Here is a 23,459-nt window from a genome sequence, read left to right as displayed (position 1 = left end):
ATAAGTCACAATAAAAATCCAGTAAACGTGGAACTTCCACACCAAGCCTTTAAAAAAAAAAAAAAAAATCAATTAAACTAAACTAGCAAACTTTCCAAAAGCAGACTTACAATAAATATTCAGACTTCCATTTCCAGTGAGGATGGGTTTGAGGCTTTTCTTGTAGAATATATTTTTCTATGTAACAAGAGTCTCTGCATTAATGGCAATTAAATATGCATTAGCTAACTACTTGGTATGCAGGCCAGCGCAAACCAAAACTGCCTATTGTAGCAAACTACGGAGGCAAATGCATTCAAGAACCTTCAGTGGAAAACTTTAAAAGGTGTATTAATGGCCTTCCATTGAACATCTTACTACAGAGTTCTAGCATTTTCAGATGACAGCAGTATGCCATTATAACTATGAATACAGTAATATTTTCCCAGCTGTATTTACAGCCTTTTGCAAAGCATTGCCCAAAAACATGTGTTTTGTCCTCTCCATGTGGTACATCCTCAGAAGAGTGTTACTGACTTTTTCTACTCAGGATATTCAGAGAAGCCCAAGATATTTGGGAACCCAGCTGGTATTAAGAATCTTAAGCCTTTCAGCACCTGTGAAATTCCCAGTAAAAGAAACAGGCTGATTTGTCCAGACTTCTCAAAGTTAGTTTCTGAGACAAAATAGTTCTTTGGAATGTGGGGCTTAAATTCTATGACATGGTGTGCTTCTGTCAACATCACTGTGCCTAACCAACAACTTTTTGTTGGTATTTTTCTACCAATTGTCTGCCTTTGTCCCAGTGCAAGAATGTGTTAGGGACATCATTCACACAGAAAGCAAAACTGGAACACTAAATTAGAAGTACAAACCTCTGCTGCTTCAGATTAAAAGACTGCCCATCAGCTCAGAGAAAGAAGAAAATACACAAAGCTTCACAATATGGTCCAGCTCTGGAGAATATAGACCAACCCTTTATTACTGCATGTTACTCTAGCATGACATTAATGTATGTTAGTAAAGGTTTTACTGACTTCTCTACCTTTGCCTCTTTTAATGATAGCAGTGCTCTTCAGTATCCAGTAAATTCCAGGGGTATTTGACAATGAAATAATTTCCAAGGGTAACAGAGGAAACCCAAATATTTGACAAGTAAAAGTAAATAAAGATACTTCTCAAAAGTGCTTCTGAGGAATAGTTTTGCATTTTCTTTTGAATGAATTAAAAGAGAATTCTTTCAAAGAAGCCTTAACAGAGAATGAAAAAACATGGCCACAGTGTGATGCTAAAAGATCTAAGACCTAGGCAGAATACTCAAAATTTTTCCCCTGGAATTCACTGCTCACCTTCCAACAACCTTGTTGAATAGTCATACACAAATCTGAGATAGATCAGCCTCAAAGTTTTTCAGCAGCCTTGAGACAAATGGCATTATTCAGACTATATGTTACCCATGCCCAACTTCGGTGTTGTGATTAATGTGCCATTTTAGTCAAGACCACAATACGCACTTTAGACCACCTAAAATTTGAGAAAAGCCTGACTCTTTGCACCATCAGTGGATCACAGTAGACATGTCTACATTGCATACCTAACAGTGGCATTTGAATATAGCCCATAGCCCAAAGCGATATCCCAGATAGGTCATAAGATTCTCAACCCACATAATCTGTATGAGTTCTAACTCTGATATAAGAGAGTATAACAGAAAAGTCAAGGACAGATGAGCTGGATCAGCTTACAATTTAGCTGAATTTAGCCACATGCTTGAGAAGAAACTGCTCTTGTGTAAGAACCTTCTCAATTGACTGTTAAAAACTTAATAACAGTTCTCTGAGACATACAAAATTGATTGTGATCATATCAACTCCAAGTATGTAAAAATCAGACTGCTGCAAAACTGAATTTTTGAAGACCTATTCAGGATTTACAGGGCCCAGTCCTACAATTTCTTAAGCTTTTGAATGTTTTCTCATTTCTCTGCTAAGAGAAAGATCAAGGTAAGCACTAAGTTTAAAGGATAAGTTGAAAACATTTTCAAGACATTTCTTTGGAAACAAATCACTAAAGGACTGCCTACTGAACATACGTGTGAAAGACAAACCTACTTTTGCAAGAATCCAAAGCTGAATTAAATCAATCTAGGGAATGGCAGTATTCTGAGGAAACACTGAGTTTCAAGCTGATGAGGTACCTACCATGGATTTATCAGTTGCCAACATCTTTTGTAAGTTTTTTATTCATATCAATAGAAGAAGCATGAAACAGCTCCAGACTGTAGCCCAGCTGGTGCTGGAAGCGGCACAGGCTATACATTCATACTATCGCCCCCACATCCACTTCAGTCCTGCCTTATAGCAAGGGCTCGCTCAAGCTGGTGACTCAAAGGACTCTGAAAGACAAAGATCAATAAGAAATTCAGAGCCCTTTACCTCTTCTTCAGTAATCTGAATACTACCAATTCAAAAATCTATTATCTATCAATAACTATTGTGTTCTGACTATTGTTTTGTCACTTCCGCAGATGCTTTCAGGCTAGTTCCTAGTACCTAGCAGACAGCTATACAAAGGTATTTAGGCATGCAGAGATACCTGAAGCCTCCTAATCAGATCTACAGTGTGAATTAGGAATGTAATTTACTTAGGCAATTTTGAAATCCCTTTTAGAGTCTAATGGCTCTTAAGCAAATAAATACCTTTGAAAACCTGGCTCCAGGTCACTTAAAGTATAAAGATTATAACAATGAATGACAGCAGTTGGTAGTGTCAACGCAAAGGCTGCATGCCTTGTCAGAGGTGCAACTTGCCCTTTAATTCCAGAAATACATCCCCTGGAAGTGGAATAAAGAACTTTCTAGACTATACATGGAGGAAACTGGGCAGCCATATTAGAACTACTTTTTGCTAGTTACAGCGGAAGATAAAAGTTTACCACTTTCAAAGGAATATTCAGTGGCATAAAAGACTACTGTTTCTAATTATTCCTAGTATCACATATAAATATACCACTTTTATAACATTTCCTCTCTGTTAAAAGATCACATCATATTAATTAATTACAAGGCAGTATTCTGAAAAAGCACCAAATGGTGTCTCAAACATAAAAAGACTCCAAATTATTTCTTTAGCATGGAATAATGCCAAATTAAAAATACAGTCAAATTACATACTTTCCTTACCACTCTCTGGGGATCCACACTAATGGAAGCTACCCTGAGAGCAAACTCACAGCTACCGTTCCCAGAGCAGCATGGTTCTATAACTATATCCTTACACTGGGCTTCGCAGAACTGCCACAGCATAGTCCCGAGGATAAAAGCTTCAAGATTTTTCATTCTGCTGTTGAACCAGTGGATCTTCTTCACCCACCTATCACTGTGTTCTAACAAGAGAAATGAATGAGCTTCTGAAGTCTGAGATGTGAAAGCTGGTACCAGGGCCTGCAATGGTTTAAAAATGGCTTGGTTCTGTTAAAGGCAATGTTGATTAACACCAACCAGGGATGTAATTTTTTTAACAGAGCCTCTTCTAGGCACAGAAGGGTTTAATTCCTTGGTAGCTATACTGAGAACACAGCGATTTCAAGATGTGGTTTTAAATAAAGCATTTAAAAAAAAACACAACCCAGCCTGCATCTGAAAATTCCTCTCTTTTTCCTGAAACAATGGAGAGAAGAATTGTAGAACAGCATAGCTCCCTCATTAAACTGGCCTAGGCACATAAACACAAATGAAACTATGGCTCACTAAAAAGTATTTTCTAGCTCCTCACTAAAATAGCTTTGGAAGACTAGGTCCATACATGGAATAAAATGGCTTTCACTGCAGTCGTAAGCCAAACTCTCCTCTGGAATGACATTTTAGGTAATATAAACAGTTTAAAGGCAAATGTAGAGCAGAGCAGCCTAGTTTTATACAACTGGTGCAACAAAACTGAGATTTATTCTGTGCTGACTTAAGATCTTCATATTATTTCTACTTAAAAAGGAAAAGTATCAAATGCAACAAATCCTACAAATTTAACCTTTACTACAAAGTCTTTCATAATCTATTTTTATTTTACCAAACATTAGCAGGCCCAAGCAAAATGGGCAGAATTTTGGCCCCACTCATTTGAAAACAGTGCAAACTTTCTACTGTCCAAGCAACTTAAGTGGTGGCAGAAGTCCTCCCACTGCTTTTCCAATAAACTGTAACAATAGTCACATAAAACTCTTGGAGAGCATGACTTAGGATGCTGTTCGAAACACCTGCCTGCATCCTTCAGCTTGGATCAAAAAGTCAGGATCTGTATTTAGAGGTAAAACCCCTTTCAAGAACTGTAATGTTTAGAGCACTACTGGATGAGTCATTAACTCTCACAACTTCCTGGTGCACTGTGTACATTAATTCTCATCTTATCTGGGAGCAGAGGAGAGAAATGAGAGAAAAAGTTTGATCAGCAACACACAGCATAATGACAGACTGTAAAAAATGCTTTCATCTTTCAGCTTTACTTCACAAGCTTTTCTGCATGCCTGAAAATAAAGTCTAATGAAACTGCTAGAAGAACTAGATTGTGGATTTACATACAAACTGAAAGACCAAAGTTAAGAAATGGAAGGTGTTATAAAACCACCAGAGCCCTCAGTAGTGCCTGTTCCCCTCACCTGACACCCTTCTTCAGGACCCAGACACATCCCTCCTCCTGGCGCCCTAGCCCAGCATCTCGTAGACGAAGACTCCACAGCACACCCAAAACATTTATCAAAGTATGTTTCAACTCATGTTACACATGCAGTGGTGGATTTGGTGGGATAACTAGCATTCCTCCCCATTTCACACGTGAAATAATGAAGGTGTAAAGCAGTGGGCAGATATCAATAAGAGCATGGGCTAGCAGGGGGTGCCAGGCAGCCCAGGCAAGGTGGGGAGATGCTATTCAGGCAGAACAAAGGCATGCAACTGCAATCCCTCACTATGACTGTTACTGCCTGCATCACCTGAGTGTCACAGCAGTTTCTGTTCATGAACCATCATGTAGAGGAATGAAGGAATTTGCCCAACATGGCAGTTAGACTCTGACAGAGCTGGTATCAGAACCAGATGCTGATTCAGAGCTCCTTTCTCTAAAATATTAGACCACATACTTTCTCGATTGCTACGTATGTAAAGCACATGACAGTATATCCTACAACACATATCACAGTGCGCCAGAACATCTGATAGGAAGCGTGTGGACATTTTTTGCCAAAGCACAGTACCTGCATGCGTATAAATAGTTAACACGATCTGTTTATCAGCAAACAGCATCACACATGTATCAGAGTAATGGCTAAGAGACTGAAAAGCCTGGCTGAAAAAGAAATCAGAATGAAAGTGACAAAAGAGAAAAAACAGGATAGACAAGTGTTTAGGACTAACTCCACTCCTAGGAGTTTAGCAAGGACAAGAGCAAAAACCAGCAATAAATCACTGCTAAATATTACTTCAGACAAAACCTCAAAATAGCAGAAAATACACGAGAAGATTCCCACCACGGACAAGAAAACATAACTATAATACTTTAAAGGGCAAATTTCGTGCAGAACATTCGGAGACAGAAATTGCAATCATGGGTCCTGACCAGCCTGGGACTGACATACATTTTATCATTACTGGAGAACTTTAATGAATTACTTTTGCACCTTGTAACAGCCATTCAGAGCACTACCTGCTGTTAGGACTTGCACTACAGCTCATTAGACTTAAAAGAGTTACTACAATGAGCTCTGAATTAAGATTTTTGTTGCTTGAGCAATTCTGGGTTTCAAATTGCAGAATTTAGAAGATGACCACCTTGAAACCAGGGCCACAGCTAAACATTCAGAAATCAGGAGAGCTGCCTATCTTGACTCAAGAATTTTGTTTTAATCATAAGGTTTTGCTTTGTCTTTTAGATAACCTCATAAATAATACATTTTGAATCTTTATTATATTTCACTTCTTCATTTCATAGCTTTTGGAAAACACATTTTGATGCTTTGCTTTAAATATTTCTTCTGTTGCTTTCCAGAGAAGAATAATCCCACACTCAGTACTCTCACAAAAATAATTCACTTTTCCTTTCCCAAGCAGGTTAAGAGGGAGGTTGGAAAGAAGAAATATACCATATTTAATCAGCTAAAGTACTTAATAAATCATTTTAAATGCCTGAAAAAAATCAATAACTAATAAAGCAATTTAAATCTGACTATCCGAGCCTGAGACATCCCATTCTTATTTCAATTTTAAAACACCACATAAATACAACCTTAAAGGATGCTCAGATGAGGGATTCTGTTCAGACCTTACTACTAAAAGATGAAGAAGACAAAAAGGAATTCTGAAGGCACCCACATTGCTGAGATACTGAGGTGAAGAGGGAGATCAGCTGCAGAGGTACCTACATAGGAAAGTCATAGATTTTTTGTAGATGCTTTCCTCAATCATTCAACAGTCTCTTTCTGCCACTGAGCTCTTTACTGCTTACCGTCGTGCTGCTCAGGAGGGGAAATAAAAAGATTAGTGTCCAGTGTTCCAGACAGAAACCATGACAATTAATAAACAAACTGCTGAATTTAAATTCTACTACAGACTGATTAGATTTGAAAGATAAGTTAGAGTGAAATGATGTAAGGTTTAGTGAACCAAGTGTAAAGGTTGTTATGATTACATTGGCATTTCTGCCACAGTTGCAGGTGTCAGTGACTATATTGGATTATGTCACTTGAGAATTTAAATACTATCATATATTTCCAATGAACAAAATGGCACATAGGAGTAATAGAGCTCCATACTACCTTAATTACACACTGCAATTACAATTACAGCAGCACTGCTTCTGGGGTGAAATTACGAATGAGCCTCCCCATACTCCACTGAGGCCTTTTCACAGGAGCCTCATGCAGCCTCACCTGAACTTGCACTAGAAAATCAGTGACAAAGACCAGAATGCGAACTCTGTCCAGGTATAAGGACAGGACTTTCATTGCCCTGAGCTGGCTCAGAAAAAAAAAAAAGAACAAAATTTAATTTCTATGTAGAATACTGAGTTCCTTGAAGGAGGAGCTAAAAACAAGTGAAGACATTTTCCCTCGGAAAAATGGACAGCCACAACACTTTATGGAAAATAGACATTAATGATTATTCCAGACTTACAATGATGATGTCCCTTAAGGCCAAGAAGGACCAACTGAACTAAACCCACAGTACTCTTCTGCTATTCCTATGCTTCTTGACAAGAGAGACCTGGAATTCCTGCCTATCTTGCAGTACCTAGAAAGACAGTGTGGCATAAGCAAGGGCAGACTTTCTAGTTACCAGCCTTGACATCATCCCAGCAACGTGGTACACACTGCAGGGCTTGCTTGAGAACACTGCTTTCCTTTTCAAATATTTTCCTTTCCTCTTAGCAATAGAGATTTTACTGAGGGGCATGCTGGCATGATGAATTTCACACAGAGAAGGCATCGCTGTCCTTTTGCATTACCTTTGCGAGGTTGTCTTATGCAATTTAGTGTCAGTGCTCATCAGAACCACAGACCTGAAAAGTTGCACTGGAGTAATCAAAGGCAGCTCTACTGACAGCAGTTTGCTCAAATCCATATCAAAGTTCTATTTCTAATCTTGCCTGGAACTTAAACCTGAATTTAAAGTAAACCAGGGCAGAAAAAAATATCAGCATCTCATCCATTTCCTAAAAGAAAGCATCAACAATATGGGGAAGAGCTGAGACTGTAAAGACTGAGGATTCTCCTCTTATATTCTGCATTATCCTTGATGTTGTCTTGTGGCTGTTCTACCTCTCACAGACCAGCACTGAGATGCACATTCCCTTTGGCATTTGTAAATCAACAGCTTGTGAAAAGTAGGAGCACCTTACTGCACTAAGGCCATGCAACCTTCTCAACTATGGAAACAAACATGTGAGTTAGCTGTGGCTTCACTGGTGATTTGCAATTCCACAGCAAGAACAGCAGGTACACATTCTTGCTCCAGAAGCATATATCCTTAAACAGGGAGACGCTTTCCCATACTTTCCAATAGCTACTCCAGTAGCCGCACAGGACTTATAATACACAGTTAAAACAGTTAACGTTTATCCTTCAGAGCACTGAGTACACAGACATACAAATCAAGCACAAAACCAGCCCAACACAAAGCTCTAGTATAATACTTCATAGTCCCAAGAAACATCTAATGGGAAATGCTTTCAGATACATGAATTAGCTTCAGAAATAAAGAAAGACTTTCTTTTTTTTTTTTATACCTCTCTTAAGCTTCTTGGGGAATCAAATCAATTAAATTGGCTAGCTACATTCAGGCAATTGAAAAACATTTCCCAGAAGACATACATACATAGTATTAACAAGATACATACAGTTAAGTAAGAGAGAAGGAGTCTAGTTTGCTTTCTGTCTGGAATTGCAGGACAGGGTGTGACTTTGTGACCTAGGTGGTTCAGAGGAACAGAGAACAGCCCTGCTCTATATTGTCTGACAGATTCTCCCAGCAGCCTTCCCAGCCCTTCCTTCCCCCTCAGCCCTGTGCACCTCCCTCACCCTAAGTCACATACTGATATAAATGCTGACCCTTTATCAAAGTCAGCTTTTATAAAGCAAGACACAGTGGCATGAATAGGACCTGATAAAATTAAAAACAAAACTCTCCTGCACAAAGAAATGAAATGATTCCCTGAAGCCAGAGTAATTACTAATCACCAACAGCAGCAAAAAAAGATGTTTTTGAAACTCCTCCATGTTCAGTGACATAGGAATTGCAAAGCTATCTGTACAACTGGTGAGGGAAAAAATGCTGCAACTCAGATCTTTCACTTACAGCAAACAGTGGCAACCTGGCTACTTTCATATGAAACGATGTGTTCAACATAGTTAATATTTACTACCATAAATAATATCTTGCTTATCAATTTATATAACATTGACTTCTAGGGTAAAATATACAAAAGATGACCTTTCCAGTTCTGTGCCCTCTTTTTTTTTTTAACTCCCAGAAGCCTGAAAATTGTTTAGAATGAGAGAGAAGGGTGTTTGGGAGTTTTATTTGCCATTTGGTCTTTTATTTAAAATATCACTTGTCTTACTCTGTGGTTTCCTTAGATGTCTTGTAGACTTGAAGCTCCTACAGCCCTCTATCTGAGCAAGCTGTTACATTCTGGCAAACAACAACTTTACTCCCAAATATTTATTCAGGTGTTCAAAACCTTGGGGGCTTTGTAAGTTTCCTTTAAACTTTTACGCCACCAAAATAAAAGTACCTCCTCCCTGGACCTTTGGTCAGCTTTCATTCTCATTAATATCCATGAGATAATTCTACCAGACCATCAATTATGCATAAACTGTGGAGGAAATTATATTAAAAAAAAAAGGGGGGGGGGGGGGGGGGGGGCGGGGGAGGAAGGAAACAGGACATGCTATCCTCATACAGAAGAAAACCAGAGGCAGAAAACAGAGGAAACCTTTGGGCCTATTTTATATGGAACAGGATGAGGAAATCCACCACAGCAGGTGTGTGTACACACATGTACTTTTTATCTTTTATAGATTATTTAATAATAGCTTGCAAAAATCCCCAGAAGGGCATTAAATATTTGATTGATTAGTTCATCTGCTAAGTATGGGGGGTTTGCAGAAATTAACAACTCTGTGCTTAAGGACAACTATCCAGCCAGCAGTTAGCTGCTATGCAATCATCACAAACATAATTTTTAGATTCAAAATAACATTTTCTTATGAAATATTAAAGAGCAGGAAGTGAAATTATCGTAAGATTTGCATAACCAAATTTCTTTGTGTTAATAATATTAAAATCTAGAAAGGTGTTTCTAGATTAAAGAAGGAAAACAGGTGCTGCCTAAGAGTCCAGCTGACAGGAGTACCTGGGCTGAATCTCTTGTTCCTTCAGCTAACTGTATTTGTTTTCTGCTTCCTTATGCTCCTTTGCTTTTGTGGTTCCAGCTTTCCTAATGTGGGCATCCAAAAGTTAACCAAGGTCTTGTTAAGAAGATGCCTTCTATGGTAAATGGAGTTGGAATAACCCATTGATCAGAGTAACCAGAGAAGGCTACAGCAAAATAAGAAGAAACACACTTTTTCATTCTGCTGTTCGTTATCCATGGCTGGTTCTTAAGATTGTCCTCTTACTCTGGTTGGGATAACACAGAGCACAAGAGTCTCCTGGTGGATACCTGGGACTCCCAGGCATAAAAGCCCAAGTCCCAGAAGGGAGACTGCCCATCTTATTTTAATAGTCACAGTGAACTTTGTGTATTGCCCTTCTCTCAAGACATCTGTGAAACATGCTATGCCAGCAGCTGGCATAACAACAACCAAGTTAATTCTGCCTCATCCATATCCCTGCTTAATTCTGATATGGTCCTTAAAAAAATTAAAAATCCAGATGCAAACTGATAGACTCAAATACTCTAAGTCACAGGATGGTCATCCTTAACAATGCTGATAAAAATGGAGTAAACTTACATGGGTACTTTAGAATGGCTCACACACGTAATTCACTCTCAAGGATGTGTGTGCTGAGTGAACTTGGCATCACCCAGTCTGAAACTGAGGAAGCAGTGGCTCTTATACAGGAACCATTAGAGGCCTTGAGAAGATCTATGGCACTTGTTAACTTTGTGTGACATGTGTCTTGGGTATAAAATGGCTTGGGGAATGTGACAGTCTTATTTTAGTTCTTTTCATGTGCAGGGTATCTAGTGAATTGAATTATATGTGATTACTAAATTACTAGGGATTGGATAGCTGCACCGCTATTACACTGTTTGTCTGCCTCAGACGCCCCCTGTGCTATCATTGTTCTGGGAGCAAGAAACAGTGTTCTACCCTTGACCATGCCAGGACACTTTATGCATGTGTTCTCTGTCACATACAACTAAATAAGAATTTTTTCTCACTCAGATTCAGATCTGGCCTGAGGTGAGGTTCCAAACACATCATCTATGCTTTTGGTTCACGTCTCAGCATCACACATCAGTATTGTACCTAAACGGAGTTACAATGAAGCTTCTCAAGTCAGTGGGTATTTCAGCATGTAGCACACATTCAGAATGGCTTAATGGAAACAGAATCCCTTCATGGGAAATTATAGCTTTTACAGGAACATATGGCCCACAAACAATGTGTGATAAAAGTGTTTATCTCAACATTTCATGGAGGAAAAAGCAGAACAGAACTGAAAGATAAGATACACAGCTTCTGAGAATCTTACAAGTAGAAGACTTGCACAAAACACTGACCAAACAAAAAAGAATGTAGAAAACTTCAGTATTTGGAGTGGAAACTTACAGTAGTGAAGATGATGAAGTCAGCTCCAGAAATGTTTTTTTTTTTCCCCACAAAGATAGTGTCTCGCACATCTATTGTGCTTTCCAGTCACAATGACCCAAAGTCACTCCCATAAACCGCATGTGGCGAAAGTTCCTGTGCTCACTACAGGGAGCACAGACAATTCTGGGGTAGGTTACAACAGATGCTTGGAACTGTGGCATTTAAAAAATTAGGATATATCACCAGAGTTCATGTCTCTGTACACTTGCAAAGTGCCAGGCCTCATGCTCGCATTTTTGCTTATGAGTCCACTAACTACTTGCCCTGGGCGGTATGATCAGCATGCAACCAGCAGACTGCCTTGCACTGAGCCATCAACATTGCTTCCTGCATCATTTAATTCAAATATTAGATGTGGACAGGATATTCCTCTTCTGCCCCAAAATCACCTCGAGTCCTAGCACAAATAAACCAAGGTTCTTACTGTACAGCAGAAGGAAACTCTGACTGGCCAGTAAAAATCCTCCAGCCACATCACAGATGGGAGAGTGGAAGCATAAAAGAATGTTGTGTAATTTACCCGCTGCCCTGCTCTATAGCAGTTACAGAGCTGGAAATAGAAACCTCCCCTATTAGACACATCAAGAGGCATGACAGGTGCTTCATAGAGTCCTGTTCCAAAGCATGTGTAAGCTAGAATGTAGGCATAACGTCACGGGGAGGCAAGGATGGGTGCTAAGACAGGCTCAGCTAAGCTTGCTGGTGAATTCTTTCCCCTGTATCTACCCTTTATGCAGTCACCAGCTTGCAGGAGATGAATTTTTATCATTCTGTCTGCACCTACGTGATGACAAGAGGAGGTAACATAATAGTGACTCGCTTTTAGTAGAGTCTTAGTAATGAAAGGCACTGATACCAAGGCTCCTTATTCAAGCAAAATGGTGTTCATTTCAGTGGAAGCCTTCCTAAATACAAAACTAATTGTATTCTCAGATTTGGCCTTAATTTACTAAGCCATTACAAGCAGGATTAATTAATTAATTCTGAAGTAATACGAGGACAGACCATGGCTTGGCAAGATGCCGAGCAAAGCAGACTTTTCACAGGATTAAGCTCTGTCTGAGAAGCTAACTGTCAACCACAGGCCAGTTCAGCATCAAGGAGTCACTTAAGATAAGGAGGTCTGTGACATCCAGCAGCTCAAGCAGCAAGGATTTCTTGTTGCTCATTGCTATGAGGCAAAGAGAGGCTGTGGGTTGTCCTTGTACCCGGAACTCACAAAGGACTTTGGTTGCCAGGTGACTGAATTCCTGTCTCAGCTGATGCGCCAGAGAAGCAGCATGATATTTTTGAAGGTCATGAGTCTATATAAAATTATTATGGTTTTGTTGGTTTTTTTAAAATTCAACAGCTAGATTTCACTTGAAAAACTTCACTGAACTGACTCATAGGAATATATAACCGGGATGGGATTCAATTGCTGAGCAGTGAGCGCTATTAACTAACAGTGATTTTGCTCTAGCTCATGTAGCAGGGAATGTACTGGAGCACAGGGGTCTTAATTGAAGCCTGCAATCAGCCTGAAATTCCTACAGACTTCTCTCATATTCATCACAAATGTGGAAGACCTAGTGACCTAGTAGTTCAAAATACTAGTAGAGGGATAAAATCTACGACAGACAGGCAGGAAATCATTTATCGTAAAATTTTAGTCTTCCTGTAAAACAAAAGAAACTGTGCAGAAACATCCATCATCTCTTGGCCAAGGGCTTATAAGCTTTTATAATAGAACAAGGGCATATCATGAATTAGTCACAGGATTTCACAGGGCTGAACTACAAGCCTTTATGAATACCAGGCTCTGTAAATTATATTATATTGTTTTTTTAAAAATCACAGCACAGTACTTTACCTAAGAAGGCAGCAGGACAACATTTGACAAAAAAAAAAAAAAAAAAAAGAGGAGAAATGGCACATTTAAAAAAAAAAAAAAAGGAAGAGAAAAAGAATACCCACCCAGTTCCAGTGACAACCAAAATGCAAATGAAAATGTTCATGTAAACATGCTAAGATCATGGAAATTTTCAATAGCTCTGCTTTGGGAGGGAGAGATGGACATGACTGCATTGTCTTCTCTTAATGGACTGTAGGCTAGTAATACCTTTGTCCAGGGCTCCTCTATCAACTCTATTCAAGGAATACGTACAAGCCCTAGGCTACCAGGAAACACTGAACCGCTTGTGACTGAACCTTTCCTGTGGGCTGGACTCTAGAATTTGTCATCTCTTCACAGCAGGGAACCTCTGTAGCAGTGCGGAGAATCACAGAGCAAACAGCATGGTGCTCAAAGCGAGATTTTGGCATCTGTTGTGATTCATGCCAACTGCAGTACAGCAGTAAGGGCTATTCCACTGAGCCTAACATGTTGCTCAAAAGTAACAATGAACTACAATGCCACTGTAGTATTTCCATGTTCTTTCTCACTCTCTGTTAATTCCAGGGTAAATTATTTACATTTAAAAACCAAAAGGAAGAAACTATTTCACATCCTATACTGACAACACAACCCAAAACCTTTCTGGATTAATCTAATTCACTGAAGCCAATAAGATTGTTTCTATTAACTCCAGTAAGTTTGGATCTGATCCTGGGTCCCTTGCGCTGGTGAGCGCTAAACACAGCTAACAGCTATAGTCTTATGAAGCATGAGTCACAAAATACCACAGCTCACACTGTGTCTGAGCTCACATGAGTACAGTATCAGCAGCAGAACACTTGTTTGGGTCAACACAATGGGCACATGCCTGGCACTATGGTTTTCAGCGCATCTGAGTGCTCTCATAGCTTATTTGTTCTAGTACAAAACAAAGCAAGAAAGAACAAAAGTGAAGCCTGTGAGATAGCAAAGGGTTGTTGTCCTCTCTTTAATAACGTCTCACAACGTAACAGAGGACTTTCCATAGGCCATCTACTAACATTATGATTGCACACATTAGGGTATTAATATTATAATCCCCCCTCCAAGTGGATGGAGGAGATCAGGTGAGATGTTTCTATTCCTGCCAGCAATCTGATTGCAAAACAAGAGACTAGGGTTCTTTTTAACCAAAATTCCACCCAAAGAAAGACAGCCATATGGAATATGTAGATTGAGGAAAAAGACATACTAGCAGGAGTACCATGAGTTAAAGCCAGCTGCAGGGGGAAGGAACACCTCTGCCTGGTTCATTTCCTGCACTGAACATAATTTTATGTGGAACATCTGACTGTGAAGTCTATCCCACTTTCTACCCTTCAGAGTTAAAATAACAGGATTCCCTTCTGTTCTTCGTGGCTTCTAACCCAAGAATCCCCAGCTAACTTGCTTGATAAACCCTTTTCATTAGAGTTCTTATTGTTTGGTCCTAGCCTCAAGGTACAGACTAGCATTTTTACAGAAGTTGACAAACCTCATGTAAAGATACGTGTGTCACATTTCTCAGCTAATTAAACAACATGATTTAAGTCTAATCATCACTCGTTCAGTATCATAAGCACAAAGACTGTTGGCCAGTCATTCGCTCCATTCACATTCATTTGTTCTACAATGAGCAGTGACCCAGGAAACAAAATAAGAAACAGTCCTTGGGGGCTTTGTTTCATTTTTCTGGGTATAAATAATTTTTGAAGAAACAAGCACAGCTTTATCATTAAAATTTTGACACCAGTTTTATAACAATGTTCCAAAGACCACCTCACAAACTGAAGCAACAAATTACATATACTTTAAGAACACTTTTATTAAAAACTTACTGCTCATAAGTCTACCCAGGCCTGAAGATCTGTTCTATCATGAGTATCAATCAGTCTTCCAAGTCCATAAGACAGCCATCTCTCTGTGAAGATGTTAAGTTTCTTTTTCTCTAAAGTACCTTCAAGCTTTTTTTTGTTTTCCCAATTGGATAATGTATCTCATGACTGAATGAGCAGTGTATTATTCGTGAAAGTCTTCACAGAATAAGTCTTACAAAACTCTGCAGACTGCTATGAAAGAGAGGTTAGAAAGTTTCTGGGATTTCTACCGCTAGCTTTGTCTCATACCTATCTGAGGCAGGAGAGGACTCATTACCAAATATGCAAACTGTCCAATGATGCCAGATCACAGATCAAAGCCAAGCTACAAAGACAAGGAAAGGAAAAGGTGGCAGCCCACTGCATTGCTTGTATTACAGCACTGCCAGATATGTAACCAAGCACCATTTGTAGGAGAACCATAACACAATTTGTACACATTTTGAAACATTCAGATGTTGGAAGAGCAAGCAAAGACTGTACAAGTATTTTGTTGATCTGCTCAAGATGTTAAATTCGTATCCAAATGTCTTCAGTGTCTGAAGAAATTTGATTTCCAATGGTCTCTGATTCTATAATTTTTTGTACACTTGTATAGCTGGCTGTAAAGACTCCTAACTCACAGCTGTGCTAAGAAATGGTACCTAATGATACAGTGAGGTAGGACACAACCATGTATTCTTCATGGATGTCTGTCTACTCTAGTCACAACATGCGACCTTTGTTCAGCACATCTCACCTAGAAAGCACACTTTCTGCCACATACATTTGGATTTATTCTACATTCACGTATCACCTTGCATAAGGGGAGCACAAATTTGCTTGACATGTAAATAAATTTGATTACTCACCCAACAAAACAGATTCAGAGGGGCATTGTAGAGAAAGTGAGAATAAACTGAAGCAAAGGTGGAGTGAGGAAACAAATATTTACAGAGTCTTTGGGGTTTCTTAATCTTTTCTAGGAAGCTATATAAGTTCTTAACATATATTGTGATTAGTTTTTCCTGCTGCTGTAAAGTCTTAGAATAAAAGAATCAATAAATAAAAAGATAAAAAATAAAAAGGTGCAAAATATTTAGTGGGTTCTTTTAATAATTAATCAGCCTAAGAGCTTTCAGTCTAGCTGCACTGACAGCACAGCCAGACTTTTCAAGAGGAGAAACAAAACTAAATATCTAGTCACCTATTAAAATGTGTTATCAGAGTGCTATTTCTAGCCCTTCAAATGTCACACTGCATCAGGGGAAGCTGTGATACCTAACCATTTTTTCCTGAAGCTGTAACTAAGGGGCACATGCAGCTTTTAACTGTCATCTAGAATGTTTGTATATGTGATATATTCTTTCCCAATTTTGCAGACTTGTGCCCAACAGATTTCTTCTCAAGACACATTATAACGGTACAGGGTGCTAAGCAGTAATTCATCACAAATTTTCTTTGCAACACAAGATTTGACTGGTAACTCTGAGATGATATACAGAATACTACGTGCAGTATCTCACACACTACTACATCATGGAGAAATTCCATTGTAATTAACACAAAGATCTTCTCTAAGGCTTCTGGAGACAGATGTTGTACCCTCATTGTTGCCTAGAGCAGTGAATCCATTTACTTCCTGGAAGGAATCTCTGGACAGGTTTTCAGTGACCCTGCTAGTATTCCCAGAGAAAACCTTAGACACAGCCAGCTGTATGAGGAGAACCCTACATGGTACAGATTCTAGACACGTCATCTGCCCTTGCAGTGGTGATTTCAGGAGGGCAAGATGAGGTAGGAATCATTTGAAAACACCCCACAGTCTCAACATTACCTGATACAAGGACTTGTAGCATTTTTAGGCAGCCTGAACTCACACTTGATTCAGACTCTGCTAGGTCAGTATGATGTCAGACCACAAGCGCCAGTGCGTTACTCAGCATCTAGGACCCGGGTCATCCTCCAAGACACAATGGTTGGCACCAACAGATCACACTATTCTTCCTGTTTTTTTCCCCCGCTACCAAGCACTGGCTCAGCTGCCTCCTACCATAACCATACAAATTTCAACTCAGAGTTAAGCAAAAGACTGCTAACCACACTTCAATATCCACGAAGTGTTTGTGGAGCTCAATGCTGCATGACTGGCTTGTCCCTCAGTACAGCTTACGCTTTGTGACTGGCTTATCTCCAAAAGACAAAAATAGTTTTCCATGAGGGTTAGGGGTACTTCATGTGCAAACAATTTTCACTCAAGTTTTCAGAAAAATAACTATTTGTAAAACCAATACTTTATTCCATAAAGTTCTACAAAATTAGCCAATAAAAGGGAGTTATAAGTACCACCTTTGCAAAGATGTGTTACTTAAGCAACCACTTACAAACAGTTTTCCACAGTATTCAGAGAGCTCAGACAAAGCACACCACAACAAAGAATAAAGAGTAGGAATCAGACCCAGTACAATCTAGTACTATCCCTTGCTTAAATAACACCAATGACAAATGGTTAAGTAATTACACCAGCTAGACTGGGGCAGTTTTGTAAATATATCATTATCTACCATAAATGCTGTATAAACTCTCAAATGAACTGATCTGAATATTTTTGAGATAATGACATCTATAATTCCACTTTATATCAAATCAGATTTGGTTCCAATGTAGGAATCATTGCTTTTTCTTAGCTCTTCCAAACTGTGGGCTTGAGATAAATGAGAGCTAACACTACCTTACATGTCACTACTGCAACTGACGTAGCTGGGCAAAATTCCAAGTCCCTAAATCTGGCCTTTCTCTCTTAGCGCCTCACATGACTAACTGGCCCTGCTTGACAGAGAAGAACCATTCCTATGATTATAAAACGCATTTGATTGGGAGGACCATTAGGCCTGGCCTTTCTGCAAGAGACTGATGTCTCTTGTGACAGCAATGCTGCAGGCGCTGGAAAATGGGCTGAAACTCACAGAACTCATATTAATAACTGAACAACCACTACTTTTGACCTTTAAATGCTAGGATCAATACAGATATGGAAGAAAAATGGACTTACATACTGTTATCAGCCCCTCTTTCCACACAGTCATCCTAATTATGTTCATTCTGCTCTATGAAAAATATAACTTCTGCTCCTTACATGAATGAGTGTTGCAGTGTTTATTCAAAACCAGAAAAGCCTTCTGGTCTCCAGGCATATTTCATTCATATTAAGTAAATAACTGATTCTTTGAAAGACCAGAATAGCTATAAATCAAACCTGAAGGCAAACTATGTTTTCATGCACGCTGCTGTTTCCTGTTTTTCCATTTTGATGGAGGCATTGAAAACCCCCAGCCGTTATAGTACTGAACAATCTTCTCTCTGTTCTCAGGATAAGAGGAAGTAGAATTATTTCAGAAGTCTTCCTAACAAAGAATAATTTTAGCAACAGTTTGCTTTCTAAGATAAGGCCACTCACTTCAAAGTTTTTATTGTTTATTAAGAGGGCAAACATCAATAAACTGTTACAAGACTGGCTATGGATAAAAAAAGATTATTTCTTGTAGAAATTGCTTTACCTCTCCACATCTCATTTCCTTCAGCTGTAAAGTGATGGCAGAGCTGCCTGCATATGCTGGCACCTGTAGATAAGGAACAGATTTAGTGCTACACTGTAGTTCTGCTGCTAGGGAGACTTCACACAGTATATGGAACAAACTTTCCTAAAAAATCAATCCAGATCATCTCCTCTTACTGTGAATGGGTAGGAAACTGAAATAGCCAGGTTTACATTGTACACTTCAGACAGGTGTAAAAGTAAGGGAAGAGAGAGAGTAAAATGCTGACTGACATACAAGTATTCACACATCCAAATTCGGATATGAAGTGTCTGATCTGAGAAGCACATCACAAACCAGTTTTTCTACGTAATTATTCTCATCTAATACTATTTGTTTTTCTAAACACATTCCAATGAACAGCATCTATGATGCAGGAATCCAAAATTACTTAATCATGCTTCATGATATCTTAGCGAGACCATGAGAAGGCACATCATAGAATCATAGAATAGTTAGGGCTGGAAAGGACCTTAAAATCATCTACTTCCAGCCCCCCTGCCATGGGCAGAGACACCTCACACTAAACCATGCCACCTAAGGCTTCGTCCAACCTGGCCTTGAGCATTGCCAGGGATGGAGCATTCACAACCTCCCTGGGCATATATAAAGGTATTATTCCTTCTAGTATTTAAACAGTCTTTCTCTCTGGGATAGCATGGTAGTGTCTGTTTTAGCAACACTCAGGAACCACACAAAACAAGGAGAATGAGGCATAACTATATCTAGTTAGCAGAGTTATTACACAGCAGCTGACCATCACTATCCAAGTTGCGGTTTGGCATGCATCAACTTTCATGCAAAAAGAACCGCAGAGCACTGAAGAACTCAAGCATGCATGGCATCAGTATGACACCTCTGAAAGACACCTCCAGTAGCATATTTACCTTTATTGCCATGCTTGGGTAAGTACCATCTTAGCTGTATGTGAAGATGACACCATCACTTTCCAAACCCTTCCTAAACCTGCTTATGTTGTGGCATGTAGAAAGGTCACAGTGTAGTACGCACAGGAACAGAGGCTGGAATCATACTGAATTCAAAGACCAGGTTCATAAATCCCTATTTAAATACACAGACTAAGTGCCAATCACCCAAGGAAAAGAAAAAAGTGAAGGGAAACATGGGGCTATCCAGCACTGTTGAAAAACCAAGGCTTTTGTTAGGCTCCTACTTCAGAAATCTTGAGCAGCAAGTAAAAGCCCTAGCATATTTTTTACACAATAAGAACAAAGAATAAAACAACCTACCCATGACTGAGAACTTCAAAGGCCTGAATTAAAAACAATTTTCAAAGAACACTGAACATTATCCATGCTGCCAGTGCATTTCCCAATGCTGAATAAATCCAAAGGAAAAATCTCACACACACACACAAAAAACCAAACCCTGCTCTGCTGAAAACTTCTTATCCGCTTTTAAAGGTGCAAGTAGTTTCCATAATCCCATAGGTAGCATCTGCTCTGATATAAATGACACTAAGCAATGAAAGTGCTGACCCTGTCTTAAGACTTGCACCACAAACAGGACACATCATACAACCTAATTCTGTAATGCTCATTCACATATATAGCTACACAGAAGTTAATGGGATTATGGAAGGGATCGAAGACTTCAGAATCAGACCAACAGAACCTCTCTGGCTCACCGCAAAGGACTCAGCAAAGAGAAAAAACATGACTGTCCATCCGTCTTGTTAGATCCATAAACTATAGTCTTTGCTCAAAACAAAACTGTGTGTTTTGGTATCCCCATCTGCTCTGTTCTATAACAAACCAAAGAGGCATTTAGAGAAGTTAAGGATGAGAAAAGTGAAGAAAACACACCAAAGAAACATAGAGGAACAGCTAATTAACCCATGTAGTTTTCTGCTGCAGGATACCATTGAGACAAAACATTCTTAGTAGTTTCATCAATTATTTAGCACATTGTATACAGTAACACGTTAGAATAAATAAATTTTGCGACCAACATCTGCTGCCATCTCTTAATAGTGATACGAGTGTCTGTGCACAAATGCATGCACTAAAGTACACATACATAGAGCATATTCCTAAAAATAGGATGTATAATTTGCAGGAAGGTTTAACATTCCTGTTTCAACTTTTGCAAACCCAGTAAACTTGTAATTCAACATTTGCAGAGTGCTTCGAAGTTTCTCTGAGCTCTCCTTTTCCCCCCACTCCCAAGTATTTTTCCTCCCCTACAAACAGAAAACACAAGAAGAAACCTGTTTATCACATGACCTCCTTCCTTTGGAAGAATTCTTACATTTGTACTCCCTGAATCGCTTGTATATTGAAGGAAAAGGAAGCTGCAAATATTCACGTGGAGCACACAGTTCTTACCTTCCTGACTTTCAGGTTAGCTTTCTGGGCATGTGAAATTTATTAGGCACAGTTTCTTTCTTCTTGTGGACAGCTTAGGCATGAGCTTGCATGTATGTGTGTGATCTGTTTATGTTTACAAAAAATCTGATGTATTCCAAAGACCACACTTGCTTTGTTTTGACTGCCTAAATATCACTACTTGTATCTCTTTATGGTATTTTAAATCAGTATTAGGTTTATAGAACAGAGTTATTTTTACAAATAACTACTCCTATTTAAAGATACTAAGTTTACTTACTGAACAATAAAAGGGGTGTATAAAAGAAATGGGAGTCATTCAGGGCACTAATGTGACACACATTTTCTGTATGTGTATACGTGCAGCAGAACCAACATGGTCCAGCCTTAAGGAGTTAATACTAACTCTGCTAATAATCCTGAACAAGCTAAACCTCCCCCTGCCTTTCTGTACCTTCTAGGTAGAAAAAGTGTCTGAGGCAGATACCATTTCCTTTTATGACATGGTAGCAACACATACAAGATGCTACTTTCAGTAGCATAAGCCATAAAAATATATACTACTGTATAATAATACAAATATTGCTCCAGAACAGCAGCAGTAATAGCAGTACAAAGTAGATTAAATAAGCAGCAACTACAAGTAAGCAAACACTGATCTTTGGGTTAGAAGAGTGAAAAGCACATTCTGTTTAGAAAAAATTACACTAACAATCCAGGCTCCACTCTTTGAGTCTGTAGATTTGGAGGCTACAATGAACACCCATAGGTGAAGGTGTAGCAATCATGGCACTGACACAAGCATAGGGCACTCACTGGTTAAAAATCAAACATGGGTAACAGCAGGAGCACAGGCAGTTTTGCTGAAATGAGATCTGCACAGCAGGGCAGGCATGGCTTTTCTTCATTATCCTAATAGCCTAATAAATAAATAAGGGAGGGTTGTGTCCATGGTAATCACACTGGTGATTTTTTCTGCCCCTTCCTTTCCAAGACACCTTAACAGAGGGGTAGCCATACAAGGGCTGCAGAATCTTATCTGTAAATAAAAAACTGAGATCTAAATGAAGCCTCTTCCATGATAGGATTTAATTAAAACGACTGTGAATTTTCAGGCATCTGAACCATGTACTATTCATCAGGCACTGGTGATACCTGAAACTGGTGCCAATTATTTTTCACTCCTGAATTTCTTATGGACAGATTGCAAAGGGTATTTACACCACTGCATAGAAGCACACAAAATACAAATCCTCAGAAATGCTAATGAGACTGACCAGTAGCCACTTCTCTACTTAAAGACACAACGGTTTCATAACTTGCCATTCGCAGCTTGTTTTATCCAAACTACAGCAAGTGTTGGCTTCCTAAAGTACAGTATTCTCAGCATGTCATACGCAGGGCAGCATCCATGTGCCGCTGACTTGGTAATTGCATTATCTGCAGCCGCTGATGAATGAACAGTTGTAATGCATACATCCTGGGTTTAGCTGTCTCGGGACAAGTAGATACAGACTCGCCATACCAAATTCACTCGGTTTGCTGAGTCCAAAGGCTTACAGGAAATGCCCGTGTGTGTTCCCTCTCATTTTAAAATCAATGCTGTATTTTGCTCCCCCTTCCCACTAACAGAAAAATAACATTTCTATTTACAAGCACAAGAAACTCATTCCCAAATCTACTTCCCTACATCTGCAATCAATTTTACCCGCAAATAACAAGGTTCGCATAAAGGCTCACAAAAATTGTGGTGCGCCACCGACCACATCCCCAGATATTAGGCAAAAAGAGGCGCTAATATCCCACAGTATAATGGCCCTTTAAAGGACACATAGTCCTTACGGGTATAAATAATCTCGGGAATAAAATGGAGCCAAAGCGATTTTCACTGCAGGCGGGGAAGGGGAAACGGCCAGCTGCGCCAGCCCCGGCTGCCTCGAAAACTTGACCGCGCAGGGGAGCTTACCTTGGAGAGGCAGCGTCACGCTCCGCGCCCGCCGAGCCGGGCCGCCACAGCCCCGCCGCCCGCTCCCCCGCGCCGCGCCGCGCCGAGCCCAGCTGCCGCCGCCGCTGCCGCCGCCGCGGCTCCCCGGCAGGCGGCGACCGCCTCTGGCACCGCCCCCCAGCCGCTGCGCGGGAACCGCCCGCACCGGCACCGAGCGAGCTCTCCGCGGGCGAAAGGGGAAAAGGGCCCTGCGCTCGCCGGCCAGGGGGGAGGAACTGAACCCCACTGCGGCAAGGGAGCACCCTAACCCCGGTGGCAACCCCGGAGCGGGGGGTGCGGCAGCCCCTCGCCCGACCTGTTGCGTGTGGCAGTCGCTGGTGGCTCCCGGGGTGGTGACATTTGCCGGGGACGGAGGGCTGGGCAAGCCGTTCATGGGTGTAAATAGGTACGTCGCGTAGCAAGCGATAATGAAG

General features: G+C 40.0%; 1 protein-coding gene across 3 annotated transcripts in view; it reads right to left on the bottom strand.

The window, feature by feature from the left end:
- The window catches only part of SORBS1 (sorbin and SH3 domain containing 1), a 171,599-nt gene extending 148,500 nt beyond the window's left edge, over positions 1 to 23,099 (bottom strand). Inside the window, exons 1-2 of one of the 3 annotated variants that reach the window (XM_065671690.1) lie at positions 3,257 to 3,354; positions 2,181 to 2,374 (exon numbers count right to left, since the gene is read on the bottom strand). The gene's annotated coding sequence lies outside the window, so the exon portion shown is untranslated. Of the gene's footprint in view, positions 1 to 2,180; positions 2,375 to 3,256; positions 3,355 to 23,007 lie in introns of those variants that run through there. The other 2 variants (XM_065671689.1, XM_065671688.1) reach the window with 2 other exon arrangements.
- Between the last annotated feature and the right edge of the window lie 360 nt (positions 23,100 to 23,459).

This window comes from Lathamus discolor, chromosome 3 (assembly GCF_037157495.1).
Source record: "Lathamus discolor isolate bLatDis1 chromosome 3, bLatDis1.hap1, whole genome shotgun sequence".
Classification (NCBI taxonomy): domain Eukaryota; kingdom Metazoa; phylum Chordata; class Aves; order Psittaciformes; family Psittacidae; genus Lathamus; species Lathamus discolor.
Note: the sequence above shows the minus strand (reverse complement) of the source record. Positions and strands in the feature narration are given on the sequence as shown.